Source organism: Motacilla alba, chromosome 12 (assembly GCF_015832195.1).
Source record: "Motacilla alba alba isolate MOTALB_02 chromosome 12, Motacilla_alba_V1.0_pri, whole genome shotgun sequence".
NCBI classification, from domain to species: Eukaryota; Metazoa; Chordata; class Aves; order Passeriformes; family Motacillidae; genus Motacilla; species Motacilla alba.
The window spans coordinates 6,477,140-6,492,291 of record NC_052027.1 but is presented as its reverse complement, the minus strand read 5'-3'; the positions used below and the strand labels follow the sequence as shown (position 1 = coordinate 6,492,291).

General features: G+C 46.2%; 1 long non-coding RNA gene across 4 annotated transcripts in view; it reads right to left on the bottom strand.

The window, feature by feature from the left end:
* The window catches only part of LOC119706053, a 77,489-nt gene extending 67,662 nt beyond the window's left edge, over positions 1-9,827 (bottom strand). For 3 of the 4 annotated variants that reach the window (XR_005258384.1, XR_005258390.1, XR_005258388.1), the window contains exons 1-2: positions 9,617-9,827; positions 7,486-7,655 (exon numbers count right to left, since the gene is read on the bottom strand). This is a non-coding gene — a long non-coding RNA (uncharacterized LOC119706053). The remainder of the gene's footprint in view (positions 1-7,485; positions 7,656-9,616) is intronic. The other variant, XR_005258387.1, reaches the window with a different exon arrangement.
* Positions 9,828-15,152: the final 5,325 nt, after the last annotated feature.

Here is a 15,152-nt window from a genome sequence, read left to right as displayed (position 1 = left end):
GGCATATGCCTCAGGAAAGAGTGCACTCTTTCCTCAGCAAAGAGTACTACATGAGCACTTCTTGTGCATTCAAAATTTTCCCTGGTGACAAGTAAGAATTTTCTCCCCATAAGGAAGCTTGCCTTGCAGTCACAGCAGCTAAAAAGAGGTCACCTTTGCCTTCAAAAAGAGGCTCTTCAGGAATCTGTGTTCTGCCATTATCTCATTCTTGGGGAAAAAAATGAAGACATAGCCACGTCAAGAGATGTATTTATAACGACTATTGGTTTAATTTCAAACTGTTAGTTCCTCAACACACCGGCCATAAAATAGCTGTAAAAGCAACTGCTTGCAAAAAGCTCTTGCACTGTCCCATGAGCACTCATAGCTACTTATTTATGATGGAGATCATGGAAGAAGAGCAGAGAAAATTGCACTTAGATTCCTTGAAGCAATTTTTTTTTTTTGCAAGAACCGAGCATGAATTTATTGTGTAAATACAATTTAGGGTCACTCTTTAAAGCAGAGGTGATTACTCAAGGATGGAAATATAAGCTGTTATATGCATTGACAAAACAATGCGTTCACAGAACCAGGTACCATCCATGCTTTAACACCCAAGCCAGGCACAGGGATCTCAGCAAGTACAATTTAAAAGGTAATTGAAACATCAATATATATCTTCACATTATTTTACTTGCAGCCAGACCATTATTGCAGTACTGTCAACTGAGCTGGCCAAGAGATCTTACAGAAGTGCACTGAACAATCCATGTTGCAAAACTGCACATGCACAGCTCACACCACAGCCAGAACAGCTCTCTAGGCGTGCCCCCAGTAGTGCCTGGAGTTACTACAGAAAATGCATCCCCCAAACTTATCCAAGGAACCTTAAGTGGAGTTGCACCCACAGCATAAGGCAGCAACTGGAGGGTGCATTATTTAGGATGGTTCCAGTTTCCCAAATCCTCCCCAAAACCATAAGGCTGTCATGGGGACACCCTGAGGGCAGCAGGGTGGGGAGGTGGTGCCTGGAGCCCAGAATCCCCATGGTCTTCTGGGCACCACTGCAGTACAAATACTAAACTGTAATAAATTAGCTGCATTTCTAATGGGAGCATCTTTTTTTTCCTTTTTTTTTTTTTTTCATGTAGTTTGTTGATGAAAACTTCATGGCAGGAGAAAGATAAGAGTCACTTATAAATATTTATCATCAGTTATTTTTCCTATTCTCAAGAAAGAGAATAGTCTCTTTACTGAGAAAACAGAGTCTCATTAGGCTCTGCAGAAACCAATTATATGATGCTCATCATCTTTCAACTTTCATAGGTTCTTAATTGCTGTGGGAGAAACAGTTGTTGTTAAATAGCTATTTTTATATGATCCACATATTATGACTGTTGAACCAGTAAAATGCACAGTATATTTATGCCATTGCTCTTAAACTTTTTATCTTCCTGGATTATTGGTGTGGTCCTTGCAAACTGTCCAGTTAGCAAGATAGATACAATTAAAGTAAAATGGATGGGATAATAAGTTTATATGCACAAAACCCCACAGGCATACACAGATCCCTCATGCATCCTCATCCCTCTCAGCTAAACCAGGGAAGATTCCAAAGGTGTGCTGCAGCTTTAAAATATAATTCCTCCCAGCTGAATTGCTCCAGGATCTAAAAATTCAGTTCATTAAAAACATCATGACATCTAAAAATAATTACTAAATGAGAGTTTTGAAGGTGGCAGACTCTTAAATTGCCTTCTAAATTTTGGCCCTGCAGCTTTGCATGTTCAGCTTTCTTTTTGGAGTCTGTTAGTGCACTAAATATTTACTCCTTTCCTGTCCCTTAATGAAAGCTGAGATTCTCATGAAACATCACAACTAAATAGCCTCATATCACCTCACCAATACCAAGAGCAAAAAGTCCTTTAGATGTTAAATTAGTGACTAACAAACGTGGAGGAGACACTGGCAAGTTTCAAATAGGATACACCAGAGGTTATTCACATTATTCACCCAAACCCTTTGAGATGTCTGTTACTGTTTCTTAGGGAAGAGCTGAGGAAGTCAGGCTGTTCTGAGCCACAAAAGCCCTTGGAATGTCCTGCTGATGGAGCTGCATGAACATGACTGGTTCTCCAGCCCCACTGGAATAACTCACAACTTTCCTCCTAAAGAGTTGAAGGTAAAAAAAGAATCTTGAGCTTCCCCAAACAGATCCACAATTGATTCAACTGAGCTAATCAGAAAAACTGAATTTATGGAATGGAAGTGCAAAAATAGGAGGAAAAGAAGCACAAGGAAGCCAAAATAGCCAAAGACTTTGTTCTGCTGAGAGCATTTTCCAGGCCCTCAAGGAAAAATCACTGCTCCCAGCAGGCAAACTTCACCTTGTCCTTCCTGAACAAGTGACATTCACCATCACAGTATATATTAGAGAAGATGAGCTGGGAGGGAATGTGATAAATTGCTGTAATTAAAGAAAGAAAAAGGCACCAAATTAGCTGTCAAAGAGGAGGACTGCAAAAGCGTACCTAGGATGAGATGATGCACAGGGTTAGAGCTTGGGATACTCCAGGCAGTAAAAGCACAGGAGTTCCCCAAACATCCTCTGGGTGCTTCCGTCACACCTGGAGTATAAATCAAGCCTGCAGCACTCCCCATCCTCCTTTCACAGCCCCTGCAGGGCAGAACTTCCCTTTGCTTTTCAGACTGTTGCATAACCTTGTGTGGAAATGATGCTTACAGCAAGGGGAGTGAGTTGACACTACTGAGGGCTTTGTAAGGCTCTGCAGGGTGCCCTGGGATGCCAGTTGTGGCACTCAGCTGAAAGCTGAATATTGCTATACCCCTGCCTGTGGATGGTGGTTGCTAGGAGGCAAATATCATGTTCAGAAATCTGAAAGGAAGAAACAATTTCAGGTCCAGTTTGGGGCTCTTTGAAATCTTTCAGTTGATTTTAAATAGGGTGTGATGCAGCCTTTAGCAAAAATAGTGGAATTTTTGTGAAGAAGTGAAAATGGATGTCATCCAAATGACTCCAGGTAATAAGGATGGACAACAATGAGCCATTGGAAAGGAAGAATTATGGGGGGAAATGAAAGGCAGCATCAAAGAGCTTCAGCTGAACAAAACCCCACCAGATAAAGCATCTTTCTGGGAAAAGCTAACAACGGAAGCTAGTATAAAACATGTATTATTCCTAGGCCACTCTCATGCCAGGGTTAAATTTGGCAGAGCCTCTGGGGGTTTTCCACATGGCCATTCTCACCTAATGAATCCTCTCTACCTGTAAAGCCTTACCAAACTGTTTCTGAACTTTGTCCTTCCTGCTCTCCTACTGTGGAATCTTGCAGTGATTTTAGGTGTTGATCTGGGCTGTAGGAGGCTTAAAGTTCACTGGATGGGGCCAGGGGAAGTTTTCTGGCATGTGGTGTGAACCCATTGCAGCACTGCTCTGGACCCCTCTCCACTGTGTGCACAAAACCACCCCAGGAGCCCTGAAACGCTGCAGCTGTTCTGTGGAAACACAAAAGAGAATAAAGGAATTTTCAAAGTGGAAAAAACCCCATCAGACCTGGATGAAACACAGTCAAATAAACAAAAGCTCTCCCTGCCTACTGTACTGTTGCAGGACAAGTCCTTTTGTTCAGCAGTCCCTAACAGCTCCCCATTAGCAGAGCCCCACGCGGGCTCTCTCCTCATCCCAGCTGAGGTCTGGCAGGTTTTCAGCTCCTTCCTGGCAACCCCAGCACTGCTCGTGCTAAGGACTTCCTGGGAGCTGGCAGCCTTGCCCAGCAAGGCCACTCCCTTATTTTGGGAAGGACAGAGCTCTGTCCATCTGGTGGGGTGTCCCTGAACAAGAGTCTCTGGCCAGGACATCACAGCCACACAAACCTCTGCAGCCAAACACCTGTAATCAGCAGAAGAATGTCCCCCAGGTCTCCTACCATCCCAGCTAACCCACATCTCAGCTAGGGGTGACCTACCAGCCATACCCATGTGGACACCACTACTCTTCTTTCCTTCACCTGACCTGTCTTGCTGTGAGTGCTCAGGGCTGGGGACAGGGTGACAGACACCCCATACGATGTGCAACACACTCAGACCACCCCAGGCACTGCAGGGCTTAAGAATCTCCATTGGCATCATAGGCTGGGGTTTGGTGGTTTTTTTTGCTGTTATTATTTTGTTTGTCTATTCTCACTAAGAAGACAAGACAGAGAAATAAGATCAGTCTGCAGTAACACGTGGGGGTTTTGTGTGATTGTTTCCATAGGAGCTGCACGGGGATAAAAGCATACTGCAAAACAGTGGAAAAGAGTGTTTGCATCACCTTCAGGGACTCCCTGGTGGGGTGTAAGAGTCTGCTCACTGCTCAGGTATCCACATCTCCTCTGGTCCTCTAAGGAGGGATAATTTCCTCAGGGTTTGCTTGTGCTCAATAAAAAAGACACCTCTTTTTTGCTAGTGAAAGCAAACAATTCCCCAAAAGAAAAAAAAAGGCACCGCTGTGATCCTCACTCCCTGCGTGCTCATGTGGCTTAAGCAAAGTCACAGGAGTGTCCACCAGCTGAGGAATGGTCCTGTCATCTCAAAACCAATACAGTCTTAAATACCCTCACTGATGAGCAAGGGACGATTAATGCTGACTGTCCAAAAAGACATAAAAATGCAATTCCACCTCCCAGTAAAATCTGATAAATTATTTTTAGCAGGCATGATATGTGGTTCCTTGCTCAGCCATATTCAAATATTTGCACCAAACAGGTAAATTAGATGATTCAGGGTCCAGAAAATTAAAACCTTCACATCATGGGTGGAAGATTGAATCACAAAACCCACCTGTCTGGGACTGGTAGGATCCAAATTTTCAGTGCTAACTCAACTTGAAGTTCCCAGCTGTATGCCATCATCTCATCTGCACATCACTGGTGATTACTGGGACCTCCCTCACATGCCTATTACCTGGAATTTGTTCAGGCATAACAATAAGCCAGAACCTTATCAAATCTATAAAGCGACCAACAAAATTGAATCAAGCTGTTTTAAATAAACAATTTTAAAAAAATGTTTCAAAATTTTGTGGATGGAAAAATGGAAGCTAATTTTTAATGATCCCAGATCCAAGGAAACCTACTGCTTGTGCTGGTTTCAGCTGGGGTAGAGTTAATTTTCTTCACAGTGGCTGGTGCAGGGCTCTGTTTGGGACAACACAGGGCTGACAATACAGAGATACTTTTGCTGCTGCTGAGCAGGACTTACACTGAGTCAAGGCCTTTTCTCTTTTTTTGTACTGCCACACTGGTGAGGAAGTTGGGGTGCTTGGGAGGAGACACAGCCAGGACAGGTGCCCCACAGTGAGCAAAGTGATATTCCATGCCATGTGACATCATGCCATGTGACATATGTAAAGCTGGGGGAAGAAGGAGGAAGGGAGGGGACATGTTTGGAGGGATGGCATTTATCTTCTCAAGTCACTGCTACATGTGCTGGGGCTCTCCTGGAACACCTGCTGGCTCAGGGGAAGCAGTGAATTAATTCTTTGTTTTACTTTGCCTGCGTGCTTGGGTTTTGCTCTCTATATTAAACTGTCTTTATCTCAACCCACAAGTTTTCTGGCTTTTAGCCTTCCCATTCTCTCCCCTCTCCTGCTGGTGGGGGAGTGAGTGAGCAGCTGCCTGGGGCTTGGCTGCTGCCTGGGGTGAAACCATGACACTGCTGGATACATCCAATAATCCACTCAAGTGATGGAAGATCCAAACCCCTGTCCCATTCCACTATCATGATCTGAACTTGCCTGTAGCTGATGGACTGGGAAGCTGCAGGGGAGCAGACCATTACCTGTTCTCCAGATCAACCCTCCTGGAGCTCCAAACCCCACCAAACCCAGCTGCTGCTATCCTAAGAAAAAAACTTAAGTGGCAAAGCAGAGGCTCCTAAATAGGAATTATATTTAGATTGATTAAGATAGCTATTGTGTGTCAATTTATTTAAATATAAATGGATTATTTGGAATGTGCTCATTGAAGACTAATAGCTCCTGAATGCAATACAGATACGTGGCTAATTATAAAGTCAAGCAGCCATTATTAATGTTTCTAATGATCAATTTGTATTCCAACAACACACAATCATCAACTTTAAAGCTCCAACAGTCGCAGTAATTGGGAGAAGAGACTGCTCTATGCAGAAAGCAATCAACCGACCAGTGCCTGCCTGGAATAAGAGGTAAAAAGCTGGGTTTTCAGGGGCCTACACTAAGGCCTGAGAGCTGATGGAGGCTGGAGGGTTTATTTTCTTGGTAGGCATAGCCTGGAGGAGGTTGGCAGAAAAGATGAGAGAAATGTGGCTGGAAGGGGGATACACACAAGGATCTATAAGGCTACAGACCCTGGGCACGATGGGAGAGTTTAATACAATTCCAGAGTGATAGAGAGGCAATAGGACAAGCAGTCCCTGCGTGCAAACAAAATTTACTCAATTAGATACACTTAAACGCAATAAATTTTTCATGGAAAACCAGATCAGTTGTAACTTCCATTCTGCATGTCAGTCGAAGGAGCAGCAATAATTTAATACACAGCTCTTACAATTCTGTGCAACCAGAGCATCACGTGGCTGGGTCACTGCCAGGAGGAGAGTAAACAGGCTTTTCTGAAGAGAGCATCTCTGGAAGTAAATTTGGGCCAAATTAAATTTATCAAGCACTGGCACACTTTGAGGCCTGTGGAGAGACCAGCTTCTCCCACCAGGCCAAGGGGCCTGTCCCAAAGGCATCTTGCTGAGGTCTCAGGGCCAGGGCTCACGTGGGGGTGTTGGGATTTTGGGGAAAATCAAGCACCCTCATCGTGGCCCTAGACCTGACTTCTCACTGGAGCCCTGTGAAGCGTGGTGGCAGGGAGAGCAGGAGGCAGGAGCTTGTGGGTGGGCTCAGCCTCTCTCCATCCCATTGCCAGGGAACCCAGATGGACCATTCACTGCAAACCTCAACTCTGGAGGGGGCTGCACCTCAGTGCTCAGAGCCGGGCTGCCAGTGGGGCTGGGGCACCACTAATGACTCCCATTTGCCATCCCTCTCTTGCAGAAGGATGCACAGCTTTCCCTGCATCCTGGAGGGGATGGGATTCTTTGCAGCAGCTTTCTGGTGCAGGCTGGAAAAGTCTCAGGCCAGATTGGTACATTTTGGATTTGGCCTTAGAGCTAGCTCCAAGTGCTGTTCTCCCTTTGAGGTATAAAACAAGTGCTTCTCCCCCCAGATTCCATAATTCACTGCAAAAGCAAAGGTGAGATGCAGTGCAGGATGGTGCCAGGCAATCAGTGGAAGGAAAGGGAACATGAAAAGGAGGTGCCTTGTCCCTGTCCCTCCTGGCCTGTTCTTCCCACCACTCCAAAGGTCGTGGTCTCATGAGCAAGGCTACCACAGGGATATCAGCCCTGAAGGGCATCTCAGCAGAGAAACTCCTGGCCAGGAAAGACCTTGGAGTGAAGTTTTGGGCCACCTACCTTCTGAAGGGCTCGGGGATGTGGCTCCTGGGATACACTCGCAGCTCTAAAATCCACAGCATCCCTCTGCCTGAGGTGCCTTTCCCTGAGAAGCTCAGAGCAAAGGCTCAGTAAAGCAGTGCTGTCACTGGGAGATGACAATGTGGAAGGTGTCGAGCCTGGTAACACCTCTGCAAAACAGAATTTGAGGCATTGAAGAACACAGCTTCTTTGTGGGCTTGGAACCAGTCCCATCAAGAGGAAGGAGATCATGGATCATGGGGCAAGAAGGGAAGGACTTCAGCTGAGCACTTCTGCACTGTAGCACCCCCTTGTCCCAGGAATCAGCTCTGCCTCAACTCTCTCGATGCATGTTAGCCCAACATGTCCTAAAAGCTTTCCAAAGGCTGTATGGTCTTTCCCAGAAAAGTCTCAGGACACTTTGCCAGCCTTTCCACCAGGATCCCTGTGGCACCTAGTGTGACATGGCTCAATTCCCACTGTGCTCTCCTTCTCCATGCACTGTGGCCAGGGAGGATGAACCCAGCATGGCTCCATCAGCCATGGCAGCACAGCCCAGCACCCTCAGCCCTCCTGCCTTGAGCCCCCAAACCACCCCCAGACCCAGCTCACAGGGTGGGATGTCACGTTAGCCTTGGCTTTGTTTTGCCAGAGGGTGGAAGGAAACTGCAGCCAGACAAACAGGCTCCCTCTACCCTTTGATCTTCAGCCAACGGAGTGTGTCAGATAGCCACCCAAATCTAGAAGGACAAGAGTATTACTCAGAGAAAAGCTTTATGGCAATTGCTTGATGCTTCACCAATTCAGCAACTAAATCTCTACAAAAATATATATCTGCCTTCTATTCTGAGACAGCCACCCATCCTTTGCTGCAGCGACAGCACAGCACTCAAAGTGTATTTTAGCCTTCAAGAAAATACACTCAGAGCTCAGAAAAACACTTCAAAGCTCCATGGCTGCTTAAAACAGTGTTAATACCTGGCCAGTTGGTGTCTGATCTCTGTATCACGAAGAGGTGCAACTGCCATCGTCACCCCCTGCCCAAACCTCTCCTGCTTTGTTGTTTGGCATTGCAGGCAGTCCCCGGCAGCCCCCCCACTGCCTGTGGACAGTCTAGCACTGCATGTGTTAGTAATGAGCTGCCATGGCCCATTCTCTGAATGTGAGCTCACTGCTGAAAACGAATCTCCCTCCCCTTTTATTCCTTGGCAAGGCAGGAGGTTGTTCCTGCAGCTGTGCTGGAGCACCAGCCACTAGCTCAGGGGCTGGCTTCCAGCTCAGGGACCCTTGGACAGAGGTGGAAGGGGCAGAGGGTCTCAAGAGCCAGGGCTGAGGAGCCACTGTAGTGATTCCCTCATTTAGGAAACATCAGAACAAATTGCCAAAAACGCAGCCCCAGCGGGGACAGCCTCACTCTGCCTTGGGCAGCAGGCACAGCATCCGACATCTGCAGTGTGTGACAGCTGCCCTGAGCCCCCTGCTCAGCACAGTTCCACATGCACAGCTCCTGGTGCAAGCAGAGAGCTTTGAAGCAGATGTGTTATGAATTGATAAGGTGTCAAATAGTTCTGACACCGTCTCTAGAGATAATATCAAGACTTAGATTTATGCTTCAACCCATTTTGCAACTGCAAATCTCCAGCCAGCTGACATGCCATGCAGCAGCAGCTGGGGGTCTGAGGAAGGTGCTGCACACCTTGTTCCACACACACCCAGCTTAGATCAGCCACAGCAAATACCAAAACCTCTGGGTGGTTATGGTCACTTGCCTTTATGCACCTTCATCCTGCCACGGCCACCTCTCCAGTTTGAAGGGCTTTGGTTGGGATTTGGTTATGTGAGAAATGTTCAAGCTGATTCTCTTTTACTCTCCATATGATTGCTTCATCTGTGACTCCAGTGTACCTGCATCTGCACTAGGGCAAATATTTTACAGCCTCAGCAGTGCAATTGTGAAATGTAAATTCATATCAGTTTTCCTTTTCTTTAAATTTCTTTCAGCATTCCAAAGAAAAGAATGGATGACTTCACTACCATATTTATTTAAAGAAAATTAATTAACCTCATGGCAGGACTGTGAATCTCAGATGAGCCAGCATCTCATTTAAATGATAGGCACAGCTTTTCTTACCTGGTTATCCAGCAGAGTGATGGCAGCCACTGCATGGTGACACTCATGCAGTGTGTGCTGAGGCTCTGGGAGAAGGCAGCAGTCACCTGGAGCTGCACCAGGGCTTGATTCTCACCACCAACGCCTCTCAGCACTGCTTATGAATGCTGACGATGACAGCAAAGTGGGAGCTGAGGCTCAGCTCTCATAATCATGCAGCTCAGAGCTGTTTGAATGCCTACAGAAAAAACACACTTTACAAAATCAGACATATTCATACTGGTGTCACTTTGCAGAGGATAAGCAGATACAGAGCACTTTTAGAGCAGAACAACAGTGGCTCATTAGGTGTCAGAACAGCTCCCCAGCATCTGCGTGATTTGCACAAGCTCTGAACAGCATTTCTTTGAATCCCTGTGTTAAACTGCACCAAGGGCTGCTCTGCCTGGCAGCACCAAAAGCACACCAAGCTCCTGTGTCTGAGACAGGCTGAGCCTCAGCCACTGCTCCCCATCCTCAGCTTCCCCAGGGGCTGCCCAGGCAGCCAGACAAGCACTCTCTGGCATTCAGGTGGTTGGGGAGCTGAGCACCTTCCAGATCCAGAGTAGTTTGGCTTGGGAGGCATCACTGGAAGTCACTGACCCGACCCCTGCTCCAAGCAGGACTCACTTCAAAGGGGGATTGGGTTGTTCAGGGCCTCCTGCACAATATCTGAATATTTCCAGGATCCCAGTTTCCCTTGCTAGCTTTTCACATCCATTGTGAAACTGCTTTGCCATTTGTCTACTTGCAATTTCTCTTGCTGCCACTCATGCCCATTGTCTTTCTGGATACACTCTTAACCTCCACAATATATTCTCCTATTGAAAGATGAAATGGTCTATCAGGAAAGCTTTTAAAATGATAGGAACTTGTCACATTTTTCAAAAAGGATGAAATGTAGAACAGTGACAGAGGACTCACAGGATTTTTTTGTGATTGTCCTCTCCTGCTGCTCGTGGCAAAGCAGCTTCCAGCCAAGCATTGCACACTGCAGCAGGTGTGGCACAGAAGAGTCACACACCCCACAGAGCACAGAGAGAGCCAGCCCAGGAGGCAAGCACTGATTCCTGCTGATGGGTAACTCAGCACTACTTAACTATTTACCTGCTTCTACTACGTGGCCATCCCGAGTCTCTGGTGAGTGCCACTAGAGAGAGAAAGCAGTGGGATCTTTGTCCCATTCAGTCACCCCACTTGTGGGAGTCCCCCAAACTGCCAGGGCTGCCATATCTGTGGCAAAGCCATGCCAGGGCTCAGCCAGGATTCATCTCACCTCAGGCTCTGCCCCAACTGTCTGAACATCCAAGGGAAGAGTCACCCCTATGCAAAATACCTCCAAAATTTAAACCACTCCTAAAGAAAATGCAGTGTTGCGGTACCATGCTGGAGAAATCCATCCACTCTCCTCACCCCTGGAATGCAGAATGCTTCCCTCAGAGCACAGCCTGGGCAGACAGGACTCCTGGCAGCACACTTACAGCTGCCTGTTTATTCAAGATACAAACTTCCTAGAAATAGGTTAATTACTTTCCTTTAATTACACATTCTCTTATTAAATGCCAATAATAAAGGGGAATGTCTGCCCTAGAGATAAGATTATGCCACCTTCATAATTTGGCTTTTTGGGACAGCAGATAAATGTCTCAGTCATTTTAAAATACAAATTTGTCATTCATGAGAGCAATAAATAATGCAAACAGGATGTGTGGTTACACTGACATTATCACATCATCATTGCACCCTGGGCATGAATATGTGACACTATAACCTCAGGCTCTTTGATAAATTATTGCCCATCACCATCCTGTCTAACACAGGGGAACAGATGAGCACTGGAAGGAATTTATGGTTGCAGTTGCAGTATTTGGGGCTGTAGTACAATTATTTGAGTTACTGCTGAAACAGAGAGTGATGCAGGAAACCAAGGGAAAGTCTGCAATCCTCCTGGGAGGTAATGTGTAAAGAAACCTTAACGAGTATACCCTGTGGGGGATTTCCTACCCTGCAAGTACTTAAACTGCTAATTAATTCCTATTAAAACAAGGTCTTTTGTGTACATCAAAAAATGGTGCCTGAGGCTTTGAGCCTGCAGTGGGATCTCCGAGGACTCTGCACCAGCTGAGCCTGACAGCCTTGGCTAAGAGGATGAAGCACAGAAGAATCCTTCAGTGGCCTCCATTTTGGGGTTGGAGCACTATGCTCATGTCTGTGGCTCAAGATCATTCCCAAGCATGATACAATGACCAGAAAACCAGAGAGCACAAAAGCAACCAGCCTTCAGGCACAAATAAATTATGTATGACTATGCTCAACCCTTATTTTGCATGTGCAGCAATACACGTTTCGAGATGAGCCACCACAGCTGCACATAAAACATTTGCTTTTTAACATCATGCTCCCTTGAAAACAGGGAAAAGTTACAGATAGCCCACACTCTCAGATCATTCACAAAAAACCAGAGGCTGACAAAGGAGCCTCAGAGGCCAGAGTGCTCTGGGTAAAACAGGACCATGCTGTTAAAGATCAGGTACCAGTGTCCTGCAGGGGATGCGATGCTTGTTTTGTGGAGAGGTTCCTCTTCCCATCCTGCCTCTCCTTGGGAGGACATCATCAGTTTCATACCCTCACAGCTGCTTCCATGCATAATATTTCTTTTTCAGCCTTTTCTCGTTTATTGCCCCACAAAGGGCACTGGCTGACAATGAGCTTGTTGTTTGCTGTTGAGGCTGGCCAGACCCTGAGCTGGACTGGTGGGTTTGTTCCTGCAGGTGCCGGGTGATGTTACAAGGCTCAGAGACTCCAGCAGTCCCATCAGAGACAAGGGAGCTGGGACATCTCACCCCAGCCATGCCAGGGAAAGGATTTGGTAAAGTTCTGCCACTCCTGCCCTGCTGAACAGGGGAAGAAGCAGCAGCTCTGCTGCAGCAAGTGCCATCAATGGGACCCTGTGGCCAAGGCAGGATGGAAAATCCCAGGATGGAAAAGTCACAGCAGAGCCCCGTGGGGGTCAGGGTGGCTGTTGGCACCCTGGAGTAGCGCTGGTGTCCCCAAATGCCATACCCAGCAGTGTTACCTGGCAGCTGATGCTGATCCAGGCAAGAAAGGTCCTTCAGGAGCTTGGCCACCTCTTCCACTGCCCAGCCCCTGTGGGAGCTGCTCTCACCCCACACGTCCTCACCGATAGGCAAAATTTATGAGCCATGAACTGTTCCCGTGTTAATCCCACCTTTGTGCAGCTCAATCCAACCTAACACTGCCCTCTTGTGCTGCAACACACGAGGGGCCTTTGCTGGGAGGTGACTGGTTCGTATTTTAATTAGAGGGAGGGGCAATCTATGAAATCTGTTTTACCCCCTTGTTTGTAAAGCAGGAACAATTTTATCCCAAGAGGCCAGATCACCTCTTGTCATTCTAAAATCATGGGGGTCCTGCACTGCTTAGGCTACCCATTCACTCACTCCAGGGAGATTAAAATGATGGGTGAAAGTAATAAAATCAAAGGAAAAAGAACACTATAACCACATTTCAAAGCATCTGAACAATGGAAAAGAGAAAAAAATAGAAAACTGCACAGTTATGAAAGCACTTTGCCTCATACAGGCTGTGTTAAAATTCTTAATGCATTGGTTAATTGCAGAAATCAGCATTTAATTAATACTCTGTTGAAATTTAGTTCTGTAGAGTCACATAACCCAAGCATAAAAAAAAAAAATCCATCATGATTAATGTTTTGCCTAGAAAGAGCTACAACCAGCTCAATAGTCATGGGCAATAGGATGTCTGGAGCTCTCCCTCCAGTCTCCAGCAGATTTCAGGGAGGGAGTTCTCAAGACACGCATTTATCCTGTCTATTATCCCAGGAGGCCTGATGGGTAGCACAGTGTTTTGTGGGGATAAAGATCTCAGTAGTACTGCCACACCCTTGAGATGAAGAAGTGCCACCCTTGGAGTCATCTTCTGCCTCACCCTCCTGAAGGATGGTGGTACCCCACACCACCCACTGTCCTTCCTCCTGGTCTTTGGGAGCAGGACTGGACTGGATGGGACAACCCATGGAGAGAGGCTGCAGAAATGTAAAAGCACAGGATTGTGCACTGTCTCTCTCTCTACCCTGCAGGATCTCTCCCTGTGCTCTCACAGCTCCTTTCAAGTGGCTGCAAATTTCACCTGTGTCTTCTGCAGAGGGGACATAGATCAGGTGTGATTTTATTTCAGTATTTATCAGACCTGCCTTGGACAGAACTTATACCTGACAGAAATGGTCACTTTAAAAACTTATTTTCAGAAATCTGTGCATGCTGTGCACTAGCCAGCACTGGAGCAGAAAGACATTAGAAACTCACTGGAGGAGGAAGGAGTGATGCTCACAGAGGAGAAAGAAAACCTGACAATGTTTCCTCATTCTAAGGAAGAAGGACCTTTCTGACACAACACTGATTCATTCCCGGGTATTGCTATTTAATGGATTACTTACATAAGCAGAAGGGGAAAAAACCAGAGAGAAAATAAAACAGGTGCCAAGATACAGACACAGAGATCCTGCACCATTTCCTAATTGATTTTAGAGCAGCCTGTCCCTCTCCAGCTGCACACTCAGGCGTGGGCTGGCTGGGTTGTCACGACATAAGCTCTGATGTGCTCACCTGCTATGCAGGGCAAGGCTGCCCATGAGGACTTACAAATGTTTCCTTAAGCTGAGACCTTTGTCCCTGGGTCCTTTGAAGAAGCAGGATAAACATTCATTCACAAGGGGAAAGGACTGTAAGAGCTCTTCAATCAATGGCCTATGAAATATGTAATCACTGAACCTTGTGCTGGGTAAAACATGATGAAGATCATTTGCTGCAGTACAAAGCTGTAGGGGGAAAAAAGAACCTTCTAAATTGGATTTAAAATCCAGCTCTTTGCTCCCCTCTTGCTGTGATAGCAGAGCTGGCAGTGGATGATCACATCATCAAGGCAGGTCAATTTTGCTGTTTGCCCCCAGTTTGTGAGACCTGCTCACAGTTTTTCTGGCTGGCAGGAAGTGGAGAGCAGTCTTCCCTGGCATCTCCCAAATTAAGTATTGAAAATGTTTCTGTTAGGGAGAGATGTGGCTGAGGATTTGGGAAGCTCTTCAGGCATTATTAAAATGCACTAAGTGGTTTGCTGGCAATTATCTACTATTGTCATAGACTCAGGCAGGATCTGGTATGTCAGAAAATCCTGCATTCATTTTTCTAAATAAAACCTAGAGAAGAAAAGATGACATAACTTTTTTGACCAGGAAACTTGACATTTCAGAGTTGGCATTTCCTACTAAGTATTAATAATAAAACTTCCTGGGAAAAGACCCACAAACTATTTTGTGAAGCTTTTACTGGGCAGAGTTTAAGGTGTCCTAGTGTGAACTGATTTAGAACTTCTGCATTCTTGTTTTTCTGACAGACAGGAGCAGGAATTTCTTCCAGAGTTACCAGAACCCTTATTATACCAGCAAGATTGATTCTTCTGATAAACCAGTTAAAGCAAAACA